Here is a 12,339-nt window from a genome sequence, read left to right as displayed (position 1 = left end):
CTCAAAGAAACTGTTTACATGGGTATAAAAGAACAATTAATGCTTTAGGTTTAGGGCTAATGTCTGAATGAGGCTAAGGGTAATATAAAAACATTCAGCAGTGGACCTGATTTGAACATATGGAAACTAGGAAGCGCTTACTTTTATTTTTACCACATATGGGAATTAGGAAAAACTTACTTTTATTTTTACCGCAGTGGAGAAACAGGAAATGTGGCTGAAGGGAAAAAGCACCTGGTGGGCAGTCAGAAGCTCCTGGTCTCACTTCTGTGCTGACTAGCTCGGTAACTTGGTCAAGTCACTTCCCTCACAGGGATTTCATCTTTTCTTCAGGAAAAACAGGATGAAAGATGGCTCTGGGATCTAGGGAACACAAGAAAAGCAAAATTTGTTTTTTCTTGGTTTGAATTAGGAAAGGGCTACATTTTACCAGAGAACTATTTTGTATTATTTGATGCGGGAAGGATGATGAATAAGCTATTAATTTTTAATGCATGTAATCTGCAAAGCTACTGATTTCTCTGAGAACTATCTCCAAAAGGAATATTTGGGGTTAAACTTTTACCATTTTCTAATTTTAAAAAATTCTTTATTATATACTCCAAAATATCACCAATAGTTTTTGTCTCTGTCTAGCTATATTATAAGTTACTTTAGTTCACACAATTTCCTTTTCTGAGTATTTTTCTTATTTTGGAGGAGAACATATAAAAATCAGGTAATGATCTATAGGTAAAAATCATTTAGACAATTTAGAAGAACACATGTACTTTATAACACAGTTTAATAAACATTTGAGTCCCACTACAGGCAAGGTACCCTTCAACATAAAGAACTATGAACTCTATGGTTTTGCCTCAAGCAGCTCACAGTCTGAGTGGGCAGGAAAGTGGATATATAACCTTTAGGTAAAAGAAGACACACCAGAGAGGGGATCTGACAAACCCAGTCCTGGAATAGAGTAGTGTAGTTGGCTGAAGGGAAAATGTCCTGTGAGAAAAGGGAGCAAAGCAGAAAGCAGCATGGGATGTGTGGGAGCTAGCAGGAACTTGGTATTATCTGAGTGTCAAGTTTGAAGACAGGCTTCCAGGAGCCAAAGCTGAAGGAGTGGGGGCAAAGGCAACACAGCACTAGAAAGCCCCTGAGAGGTTACAAATTGTGGTTAGGGGAGGAGACAAGATCAAATGTGCACTGTGGGATATTACTCTTTGTAGCATTGTGGAGGGCAGACTTGAGGACACAAGATGAAGCTAGGTAGGCCAGGCAGAAGGCCTCAGAAGAGTCTAGAAGAGAATCAGTGAGGCTATAAATGAAGGTAGCTCAGGGGCTTAAGTTGACTAATCATGATCACAAAACTATGAGCAGGATCTGAACATAACACTTTTATCTTTAAGTCCTGTCCCTTTCTAATTTCCTGTACAAGCACGAATTCTGGTTAAAGATAACAAGAAATCTGAAATTTACTTTTATTGAGTATGGATATATTTTTAAAAGGACTTTATTCATTAATTTATAAGTGCTCCAAATGTTCAGGGCACTACAGAAAACAAACAAGGCTTGCTTGTAGCAATTTGTGAGATAAAATAAATGAGACAAAAAATAATAAGTCAATTCATTTAAGAGGTATTTATTGAGTTCCTCCTGGGTCCTGATGGAGCACACATTCTAGTGACAATTCCTTTTAGAACATCATTTTTACATCCTCCTTCCCTTCCCTGACAAGTTCATTTTGATATAAGTGAGCAGAGAGGGTCTTCAGAGCCCAGTGGATTCTAGATGATGGCCAAGAACCTATTGTAAAAGAAATAGAATAATGGTATCAGGGAAAAGCTGCTCATTTGGGACAAGAATCCCAAGGAATGGTATGGATGGCAGTAAGCTACGGTGGAGCCTGGACCTACCTTCAAGGCAGTTTGGATCTGACAAACCAAAGTTACTGTTTTTATCTTTTTAAACAATAGTTCTAATCTTTATAAAAGCAATGACTGCAGAAATTAGACACACTGCAAACAAAAGTGAGAGTGATACCAGAGAAATTACAAAGAGAAAAGCAAAGATCACAGCTAGAGGTAGTATCAATGTGAACATTTTTGTAAATATCCTTTTCGGCTTTAAATATACATAATACACATAAGTAGTCATGAAGATTTTTGTGCATATAACTTTTTAAACAAAAGTGAGATTAAATTATAGTTTATTGCCTGTTTTTTCCCACTTAATATAAAGACACTCCTTTGCCTGAAAATAAAAATCTACGGTATACACCTTACAGACATTGTATGGGCACAGTAAATTTACTCATTTAACTCTCTAGTAAGGCATGTTAGGATGTATGGAAGAAAGGTACAGAAAGGAACCAAGCAACAAGCAAATGAGAAAACTGACTTCAGCTGTGGCAGCATTCTGACTATTTTAAAGGTAGAAAGAAGGTAAGACATATGGAAGCTCAGGAGATTTTTGTGTTCCAGACATAGATGAATAATGTCTGAATCTGGAATTCTTTGTGGATGAAGAATTATTTCCAAAAGGGAAACAAAAAGGGACTGCAACCCAACACACACTATAAATGAAGTAATTTCAAATCTTCACATCTGCAGAACAGATAGATAGAATGTCAAGAAAGCACTGAGACAACTAAAAACGGTGGGTGGACTGCCAGGGAAAAACCAAGTCTCATTCTAATGATCATTCACAACCACAGCTTTCCAAGGAAGTGGCAGAGCTCCCAAACTATGCTCTAATAGAAGGTGTACTGAGCCTTTCTCATGAGATGCTAGGTGGCTTTAAGACTTCATGTGTCCTCTGGGTCTCCACTTTCTCAAGTGTTTGGGTGGGCTCTGTGGGTTAAAAACTGTGCTTGTCAAAGTCCCCTTGGAAGCTGCATTTTCTACTGCAACAAAACAGCTCTACTTTTATCTGTTTTAGATACTGGATCTCCAAAAAAGGTTTTATTTGAAAAAGCAGTTCTATAGCTAAAAAGTGTTCTTAAAATAACAGCGTTAAAAGAAAAATAACATTCACCCTTCAGCTTATCTGTTAACCACAAAGGGAAAAACGTAAATATATGATGGAAAGACCTGAACATTCCCACCTTAACACGTCAGACAAATCTGGCATCACTAATGGTGGGACAATCACTTAATATGTGCCTCCCAAAATGATTGTGTGAAGACTGCAGCAACACTGATGGAATTTCCTCACCAAAAATATTTAATTAATCAATCCTTTAGATCTAATGTTCAATTCCAGAAAATACAGGCTACAGAGAAATAAGTTAATACCATGAGGAAGCAGAGAAATTCATGATATGGTTCATTCTATAAGACAACTGGCCTGGTGTCTTCAGTGGGTTAGGGGAAAAGGAAGCAAAAGGAACACTAGATATAAAGGCTCTGAGGTGGCAGCATGGCTTGAATGTTTTAGCAAGAGTGAGAATGCCGTATGACTAGACTTTGCTCTTTTTTTTTTTTTTTTTTTTTGAGACGGAGTCTCGCTCTGTCGCCGGGGCTGGAGCGCAGTGGCCGGATCTCAGCTCACTGCAAGCTCCGCCTCCCGGGTTTACGCCATTCTCCTGCCTCAGCCTCCTGTGTAGCTGGGACTACAGGCGCCCGCCACCTCGCCCGGCTAGTTTTTTGTATTTTTTTAGTAGAGACTGGGTTTCACCGTGTTCGCCAGGATGGTCTCGATCTCCTGACCTCGTGATCCGCCCGTCTCGGCCTCCCAAAGTGCTGGGATTACAGGCTTGAGCCACCGCGCCCGGCCTAGACTTTGCTCTTACCTAAGTGAGATGGAAAGCTACTGAGGAGTTTTAAGCAGAGAAATGACATGACCTGATGTTCTTCACAAAATCATCTGGCTGTTAGGATGAGAACAGACTACAGGGGACAAGAGTAGAAGAGGGAGACCAGAAGGAGGGCTATTAGAACAATCCAGGCAAAAGATGATGCTGGCTTCGACTAGGTGGTAGCAGGAGCAGGGTGAAAAGTGGTCAGATTCTGGATATATTTGGAAAGTAGAGCCAACAGGATACACGAGTGGGTTTTATAGAAAAGAGGGAGGTCAATAATAAATCTAAGAGTTTAAAAAAACTGTTTTTTTGGTTTTCTTTTTTTTTTTTTAATCCTTGAACAACTGAAGATGAGAACTCACATTAATTGAGACTGGAAAGACTGCAGAAAGAAAAGATTTGTTTGTGGGAGAGGAAGTAGTGGTTGCAAGGAGGATCTGTAGTTCAGTTTTGGACATGTTGACTTTAAGATGCCTATTAAGACGTTCAGGTACTGGTGTCCAGAAGGCTGCTAGAGAACTAAGCCTGGAGTTTAGTAGACAGATCCGGGTGGATACAAATTTGGGAGTCATATTTTAAAGTCATGAAACTAGATGAGATCACCAAGGGATGGAATACAGAAAGTAAAGAGGAGATATCCAAAGGCTGAGCCATGGGGCACTTCAAACATGCAGAGTGGCACTGTCCAATAGAACTTTCTGTGATGATGAAATATTTTTATATCTGTACCATGCAATAGCAGCCACTTCCTACATACGGCTATTGAGCACTTGAAATACAGTCAATTGAAATAACTACATGTAGCTAGTGGCTACAGTACTAGACAGTGTAGATCTAGAGTATGGGGGAATTGAAGAAGAACCAGCAAAGGAGAATGATAAAAAATGGCCAGAGAGGGAAGAATTACTGTGAGTCAATTCTCCATCGGTCTCTCAATATTGTAACTCTCTGCAAATATTGTAAGTGAGGCACTATCTTGATAGTCGGTGATGTGACACATGACAGTTCCAGACTATACTTTCAAGGATGTTTTTATACTGAATAGCCTTGGAAGACTTGGTAGTGTCTCCCTCCAGAGCAACAGGTTACTGTCCAGCATAATAAAGATAATGTTTCCCTCTGGAACAAAGAGCAGGCATGCTTATGGCCCATTATAAAATACTTGGGTTCCACCTAAGATCAAGTTTCCTTTCCAATAACACAGCCTTACTGTGTGTGCAGGTGTCATCTGGCCTTTTCATACTGCCCTTGGAGAACTGCAGATCAGGAAACCAGCACAAAAATACTGATACTCCGGTTATGTTACTGCTGTGAGTAATAAACTGTCTTCTGTCTCCGATCCAGAAGTCTTGTGTCTTCTATCATTATACATGAAACAGTGGCATACTAACTTGTTAGCATACAAATACAGTAAACTCTTAGATCCTTCATAGTTCTTGACAAGTACCTCAGAAGCCAACTGAAGGTGTTTCAAGGAGGAGAAAGTGAGCTATCAACTCTGTTCCTGAATGCTAAGTCATATAGGTGTTGAGAAACGACAGATGTGGACATCACTGATAACCGAAAAGAGCAGTTTTATTGGAATTAAGGGGGAAGAAGTCTAACTGGCTTTAGTTAAAAAAAGAAAAGGAAGTGAAAAATAAGCAACAGAACATAGATAATTCTTTTTTACTACAATGTTTACGTTAAATAAGGCAAAAGTTAGAGGGGAAAGTGGAGTCAAGAAGGATTATTTTTAACATGGAAGAAATAAAAGCATATGTTCATAAACAGGAGAATGGTTCAGTAGAAAGGAAAGCTGATGACACAAGAGAAAGAATCACAAAGCACTTAGGGTAGTTCTTTCACACTAACAGGAAAGAAAGCAGAGCATATGGATACTACTGTGGGTAGTGGGTAGCTGTGATGATAAAGCTCTTTCCTGACTCAGTTTCTTAGTGAAATAGGAAGCAAGGCCATCAGTTGAGAGTGAAGAGTGTGGAGGAGATATCCAACACGAAGGAGACTGAAGAAACAGTCATCAAAGAGGAGAGAAAATGGCTGGAGAAATCTAGTATAATAGCCAGGCAACATTAACGGTCCACTTGAGGATATGATAATATAAGGCAAGTTCAGCAGCATGGTTTTACAGGCATAGAATAGGCAAAGAATTGGATTTAACTGGCTCTGTGGGTTAGCCAGGCAAGGTTGCTGAAGTGAAAGGGGTCAAAAGAACTGAGGATGTACGCAAGAGAGAGATGACAGTGACTGATGATGAAAATCTAAGCCTCTACGCCTTCTACCTCCTGAAAACTCAACCCTTCCACTGAGCCCCATAGGAGTCATGAGCAGCTTATCAGCAAAATCCTCATATTCTTGATCTCTGCAGCTTTCTTCAACTTCGTTTACCTTCATATTTAAACGGAAACTGAACTCTCCCCTGAGAATGCTGCTTTCCCTGTATCCCTTTCAGATCATGACTCTTTTTCTCTTCCATATGCCTCAGAACATGAGACCTGGTAACTGCCCTTCTTGTTCCTCACTGCTGCTTCCAGATCATTCTCCTTTTATGCTCCCCAAAAATCCTCTGCTCTCAGTCACATACCATGAGACTCTACTGCCTACTATCCTTCCTTATTGCAGTCATTTATGGCTCCCCAAGGTCACTCCCTTTCATTCCTTGATTTCAGTTCCTGGCTGTCACTCCAACACTATTTCTGTCATAAGTCTTATTGATTTTAGCATCCAAACAAATAATTCATGTGATATTCTGTCCTCTTAGTTTCTTGACCTTTTTTCCCACAACAATAATAATGCTGATCTTGTTCTCTACCCTGTCTCAGTCACTTTATCCCACGATCACATCCTAAGCCTTTAGAACATCTAAGAGTACATCTTAATAACCACACATCTGGAGACGCATCATTTACCAAAAAGTTTACTGGTGAGTTCCAAGTAAGACAATCCGTCTGTATGCCTCCACTGGCAGGGTCAAAGGAAGGGGTATACATTAGGTGTAAGACTACTCTGCAGAAATTCATGCTACCTTCATCAACAGATAAACAGCAAGGAGTAGGGAACCTGGCATGTATTCTCTGATCTTGGGCTTGTATTCCTTAGGTAGGGAAGAGTATGTGTGTGTGTGAGAGAGAGGGAGGGAAGGAGGAAAAGAGAGGGAGAGGGAGAGACAGAGAGAGGGAGGGAGAGAGAGACAGAGAGAGACAAAGTCAGAAGGACTGGCTTAGAGACAGAGGTGTGCTGCTATGCTGACCCTTCTTGTACTGGGCTCTCAAAGAGAAGATTAATATTATTACATCATCATTTTAAAGTACTTATATATGCTAGGTGTATTAGCCCATTTTCACACTGCTATAAAGAAATACCTGAGATTGGGTAATTTATAAAGCAAAGAGGTTGATACGGTTTGGCTTTGTGTCCCCAGCCACATCTCATCTTGTAGCTCCCACAATTCCCACATGTTGTGGGAGGGAGATAGTGGAAGATGATTGAATCATGGGGGCAGGTCCTTCCTGTCCTGTTCTCGTGACAGTGAATGGGTCTCATGAGATCTGATGGTTTTAAAAATGTGAGTTTCTCTGCACAAACTCTCCTTTTGCCTGCCACCATCCACGTAAGATGTGACTTGCTCCTCCTTGCCTTCTGCCATGATTGTGAGGCCTCCCCAGCCATGTGGAACTGTAAGTCCAATTAAACCTCTTTCTTTTGTAAATTGCCCAGTCTTGGATATGTTTTTATCAGCAGCGTGAAAATGGACTAACACAGAGGTTTAACTGACTCACAGTTCTGCATGGTTGGGAAGGCCTCAGGAAACTTACAATCATGGTGGAAGGGGAAACAGGCACATCTTACTTACACAGCAGCATGAGACAGAGCAAGAAAAGTGGGAAGAGCCCATTATAAAACCATCAGATCTCATGAGGACACACTATCGTGAGAACAGCATGGGGGAAACTGCCCCCATGATCCAATTGCCTCCCAGCAGGTACCTCCCTCAACACTTGGGGATTACAATTCGAGGTGAGATTTGGTTGGGACACAAAGCCAAACCATATTACTAGAATTGTGCTGAGTATTTAAATGCATCATCTAATTTAATTCTTACGTCAACAATGAAGTGTCATCTCTATTTCACAGATGAGGAAACTGAGGCTTACAGAAATTAAAAAAAATTCACTCATGTTACATACTCAGAAAGTAGAACTGTGATTTGGGTCCAGGTTTCTGTAAGATCAAAGCTCTTTTGTCCTATACTACATCCTATACTATGTCTATATTAAGGCTAAAGGATCTGGGGTAGTCAGTCCCTAAATCCCTGCTACAATTCCAGATTTCTCAACTCCTAGGGAAGGAACTCTCAAAATAGGAAAGAAAAGGAGGAAAGAGAAGGAAGGGAAAGGAAGGGTAGTTAGAAGGGGAAGGAGGGAGGGAAAATCTATAGAATACTGAAGTTGTTATAGTAACCTGGATAGGATGAACAAAAAGGTAGATTTCTGTTAAACTCCAATTTTGTTTTTCAAAAAGTTTGAAAACTAATAAACTGTGACACATAAAATAGCTATAAAAAGAAAGTCATAACAGATAAAGTTAATTGTGTAAAATTTACAGGTGACTCTTAAAAACCAATGAATAATGTTAAGTGCAACCTCTCTCTGAACTTCAGGCTATAAGTATATTGTCAGACTTTGTAAGTGTAATTAAAACAATGAGCTTGTTCAACAATATAACTGACTGGACATAATTAAAAGCATGTTCACAAATGGCATCATATCCAGAAATAGAATTACATACAAAACATGCCATAAGGCTAAGCATAAAACTTGACTTAAAAAAAAAATGACCTGTGAGATTAAATCAACAAGAGGCAAACAGAAGATGCAGAAGGCTCTAAATGTGGAAGAACACAAATATCAGGGCAAGACAAAGCAATTGAAAGAAACTTAACAGAAGAGTAAAACATAGGATTTGATTTAGAGGAAACACATAAATAGAAAAGCAAAAATGCTCTGAAGAGAAGAAACTTTTTGAAATAATTTCCATTTATTTGCAAAGTCTTGTCTTTTTAGTACTAAGCATTTATAACACTTTAGTTTTAGTTTTTCAGGAAGGGGGATGATGGGATTCAGGTGGCAGTGTGATGAATCAGGGAAGCAGACACAGATGAGTCAGAAAACCATCACAATTTACTCATCCTCATATCCCCAACATATAGCCAGGACACAGCATAAAATATAAATTCAATAATATTTTCTTAATGGATAAATGGTCAGATTCTGTGAAGCACACCCCAAAACTAAACTGGGATAGAGAAATGGGACAAAAGCCCAGTGGAAATATCTGTAAGAAGAAAATGCAGATTACTTTGAGCTGAGCCTTCACAGTCCTCACGTGTCCCTTGACAGAACCCATTGCTTAGCTCCTGCCCTGGATATGGCTTTGGTATCTTATTTCTTGACCCCACTGATGCCCTGTATTTAACCAACCAAGACTATAAAATCTTATCACATCTAACGTTATTAGTTCATTTTTGCACTGAGCTTGCCAATTGGAAGAGTGCATGAGGTACGCATCCAACTATAACACAAATGCAGGTAAAAAGTTATGATCCTGTGGGCTCGATAGTACCATGTAATTAAGCAAAACCACCCATAGGACACAAGTCTGAATTACCACCTCTAGTGGAGTTCTGTGGTCGCAATTTCAGCAGGACATTTTTCATTCAATATTATGAAAGGGGTGCGTGTATGTATGCGTTGCAGGGGTGGCTGGAGTTGGGGAAGATGATACTGAGATCAGATGGGAAAGCAGAACTAAGAGCAAGATTCAATTTCAAGAATCCAAAGGGGAGTCCAAACCCAAAGACCAGAAAGGGTACAGAGGTTGACCACAGAGTCAGGAATTTGAGAGTGGGAGGGTTGAGAATAAATAGAGTCATCCGCTATAAGAGAGCCAGCAAGGTTGTTCATTATTTGCTTTTTATTTCCTGGTCATATATGTGGTATGTCAGGCTGAGTTGACAGGTCCAACTCTAGGGTCAGGACAGGAACCTACCCTGCTTCACCAACCTTTGACCGCCATTCAGCCTCAAGTGCCCTGAAGGGTATAATGAGAACCTGAGACACTTTCAAAGTTCTTCATTCAGCTGACATCCTACATGTGGGACTGCAGGAATCCCTGTATTTTGCAGATGAGGCCCAACAAGAATTTGTTATTAATTACCCATTATACAGACAAAGAACCCGATGACCCAGTAGATGCACAACTGGAATACATTATTGCCAAATAGAACTTTTTACAGGTGTCTTGCTGTGAACTTGTTTGCAAGTTCATAAAAGTGGAATGGCCAACTGCCATATTTGCAGCCCAGACTCAGGATATAAACTCATTCAGTAAGACCTGTCAACCCTATCTCAAAAATATCTTTTAATTTTGACCACTTCTAATTTCCACTGTGGGAATCATGATCCCAACCATCATCCTCTCTCACCTGAAGTACTGTCATGGACTTGTAACTGGTGTCCCTGCTTCCACTCTTGCCTCTTCAAACTCCAGTCATTCTTCAAGCAGCACAACCAGAGTAATACAAATCACAGTGAACTGCTTTCCCGTTTAAAAGGATTTTGAACAAAGTCTAAACTCCTCTCCCATGGCCTGTAATAGCTCAGTCTGCTAACCACCTCTCTGACCTCATCTTGTACTATTCTCCCTTGGCCTTCTTTCAGTTCTTCAAATGGCCTCTTCCTCTCCCTTGACCCCGGCCCCTTCTCATTACTCTCTGCCCTATTATGTAGTTTAATGTCTTTATAAAACTTATGAGTTTTTTGGATTTATTTACTGTTCACACGTTTACTGTCTTTATCCCTGCAATAGAATGTACACTCCAAAGGCAAGGATGTTGTTTGCTGTGGTCACCACTGCATCCTAACACTAAAACAGTGCCTAGCATATATAAGCACTCAATGAAGGAAGAGAAGGAAGAAAGGAGGAAGGCAAATATACCACCATTTCTGTTTCCTTGGTCAAGACCTAGACTAGAAAAAAAGGTCACTTTTTGTAATCAGTTTTAAGGAAGGGCTAACTGGCTCCATCTAGGATAAAGTGGCCTTCCTGGCCATTTCTGAGAGTTGCTCAGCGCTTCATTTGGCATTTTACCTGATGAAAAAACATAGCATTTGCTTTGAACCTAAGACCAGCAACCCTGGCCCCCATCCCAAATCCTCTAATACTGAGAGGCAAAGTACAGAAGACAATCTGCTACAGCTCCAAGACCCAGCACAACTCCCCAACATACAAACCGAGAAAGACTGCCAACAAGATGCTCAATTATGAATCTACTACAGCTAAGCAAGTTACTTCACACAAGTCTACTTATTGAATAGTCGTCTGGCTCACCAGTAAGGTGGACCCACATCACCATGATCAACAAACTTAAAGAGCCTATGTCCAAATCCCCAGAGAACACATTCCTGTATAGGCATCTGGTTATCCAAACATTTTAGAACATTCTGTCAACCAGGCCTTGGTCCTTTAGGCAAAGTGACATACATGTACTGATGACTGGAAACCATTAAGAGCTTCTGATGTTACCACTGTCATTCAGTACACCTACACCTGGTGGTGCTCCTCCTTGTAAATGCCCTGCTACTACTCACCTGTGCTATGTAGGAATGGCTCAAGACAAACCAAACTCCACTACGTGGGTGTGGGAAAACTAAGACACCTGAACATCAGTGGTTACCAAGCTAGCTGACCTGACTGGAACTTCATGGAAATCACCAGGTTGATTTGGCATCAGCCTAAACAGGCTTTATCATGATGGTGACTGGCTCTTAAGGGGAAACAGATTTTGGCCCAAGATAGTCTATACCAATGTATAGGAGTCCATCTTATGGAAATTTTTGGTTATATACTTAAAGTTCCAGTCATCGACTTCATCTCACCTCCTAAAAGCCCTCGTTCCTGTTGGGTGAGAATCATCTATAAATTTTACTGGGGCAATAAAGCTGCCCAGGGCAAAAGTAGTTCATGTTATAAACTAACTTAACCTTCCTTTCCTATTATATACTTACCAACTTTTTTTTTTTTTTGGAAAGGGTATGTGCACATTTTATGCTTTTTTATCCCCCAAGGCTTGGGGCAGCAATTAACTTCTTTTCAAACAAGTCTTCTGTCTTATGTACTGAACAAGATATTTCATTCATTTCCTCTTGACTTATACCCACTTTTTAGAGACCCGCCTTGTCCACAGGCAAGATGGGGAAACTATCTGTCACATGCTTTCCAATCTCTGGAAAATTTGGTTGGGACACTAACTCAAGGCAGACCAATTATATTTTCTGTCCTGGGGACTTGGAATTGAAGCACTGAAACACTGTCAATTAGCTGAGAGCTCTGAGTCTTAAAGGTCCTATCATTTTGTGCCTGAGGCCACTGTTTTGGGGCATTCATGAGGAGCAACATGGCAGGAGACACTGGTGTTAAGAAAACAGAGCAGATATAATACAGAGAGAAAGAGAAGCATGTTCATTTTCCATGAAGGCTGGCTGTACTTAATA

General features: G+C 40.3%; 2 protein-coding genes across 3 annotated transcripts in view; both read right to left on the bottom strand.

Moving 5' to 3' along the window:
* Positions 1-12,339, bottom strand: part of PCCB (propionyl-CoA carboxylase subunit beta) — a 1,054,487-nt gene that overhangs the window by 351,324 nt on the left and 690,824 nt on the right. The gene's annotated exons all lie outside the window — the stretch shown is intronic.
* Positions 1-12,339, bottom strand: part of PPP2R3A (protein phosphatase 2 regulatory subunit B''alpha) — a 192,562-nt gene that overhangs the window by 159,126 nt on the left and 21,097 nt on the right. For both annotated transcript variants that reach the window (XM_050779591.1, XM_050779592.1), the window contains exon 2: positions 181-363. The gene's annotated coding sequence lies outside the window, so the exon portion shown is untranslated. The remainder of the gene's footprint in view (positions 1-180; positions 364-12,339) is intronic.

The sequence above is a fragment of the Macaca thibetana genome, chromosome 2 (assembly GCF_024542745.1).
Source record: "Macaca thibetana thibetana isolate TM-01 chromosome 2, ASM2454274v1, whole genome shotgun sequence".
In the NCBI taxonomy this organism is placed as follows: Eukaryota; Metazoa; Chordata; class Mammalia; order Primates; family Cercopithecidae; genus Macaca; species Macaca thibetana.
Note: the sequence above shows the minus strand (reverse complement) of the source record. Positions and strands in the feature narration are given on the sequence as shown.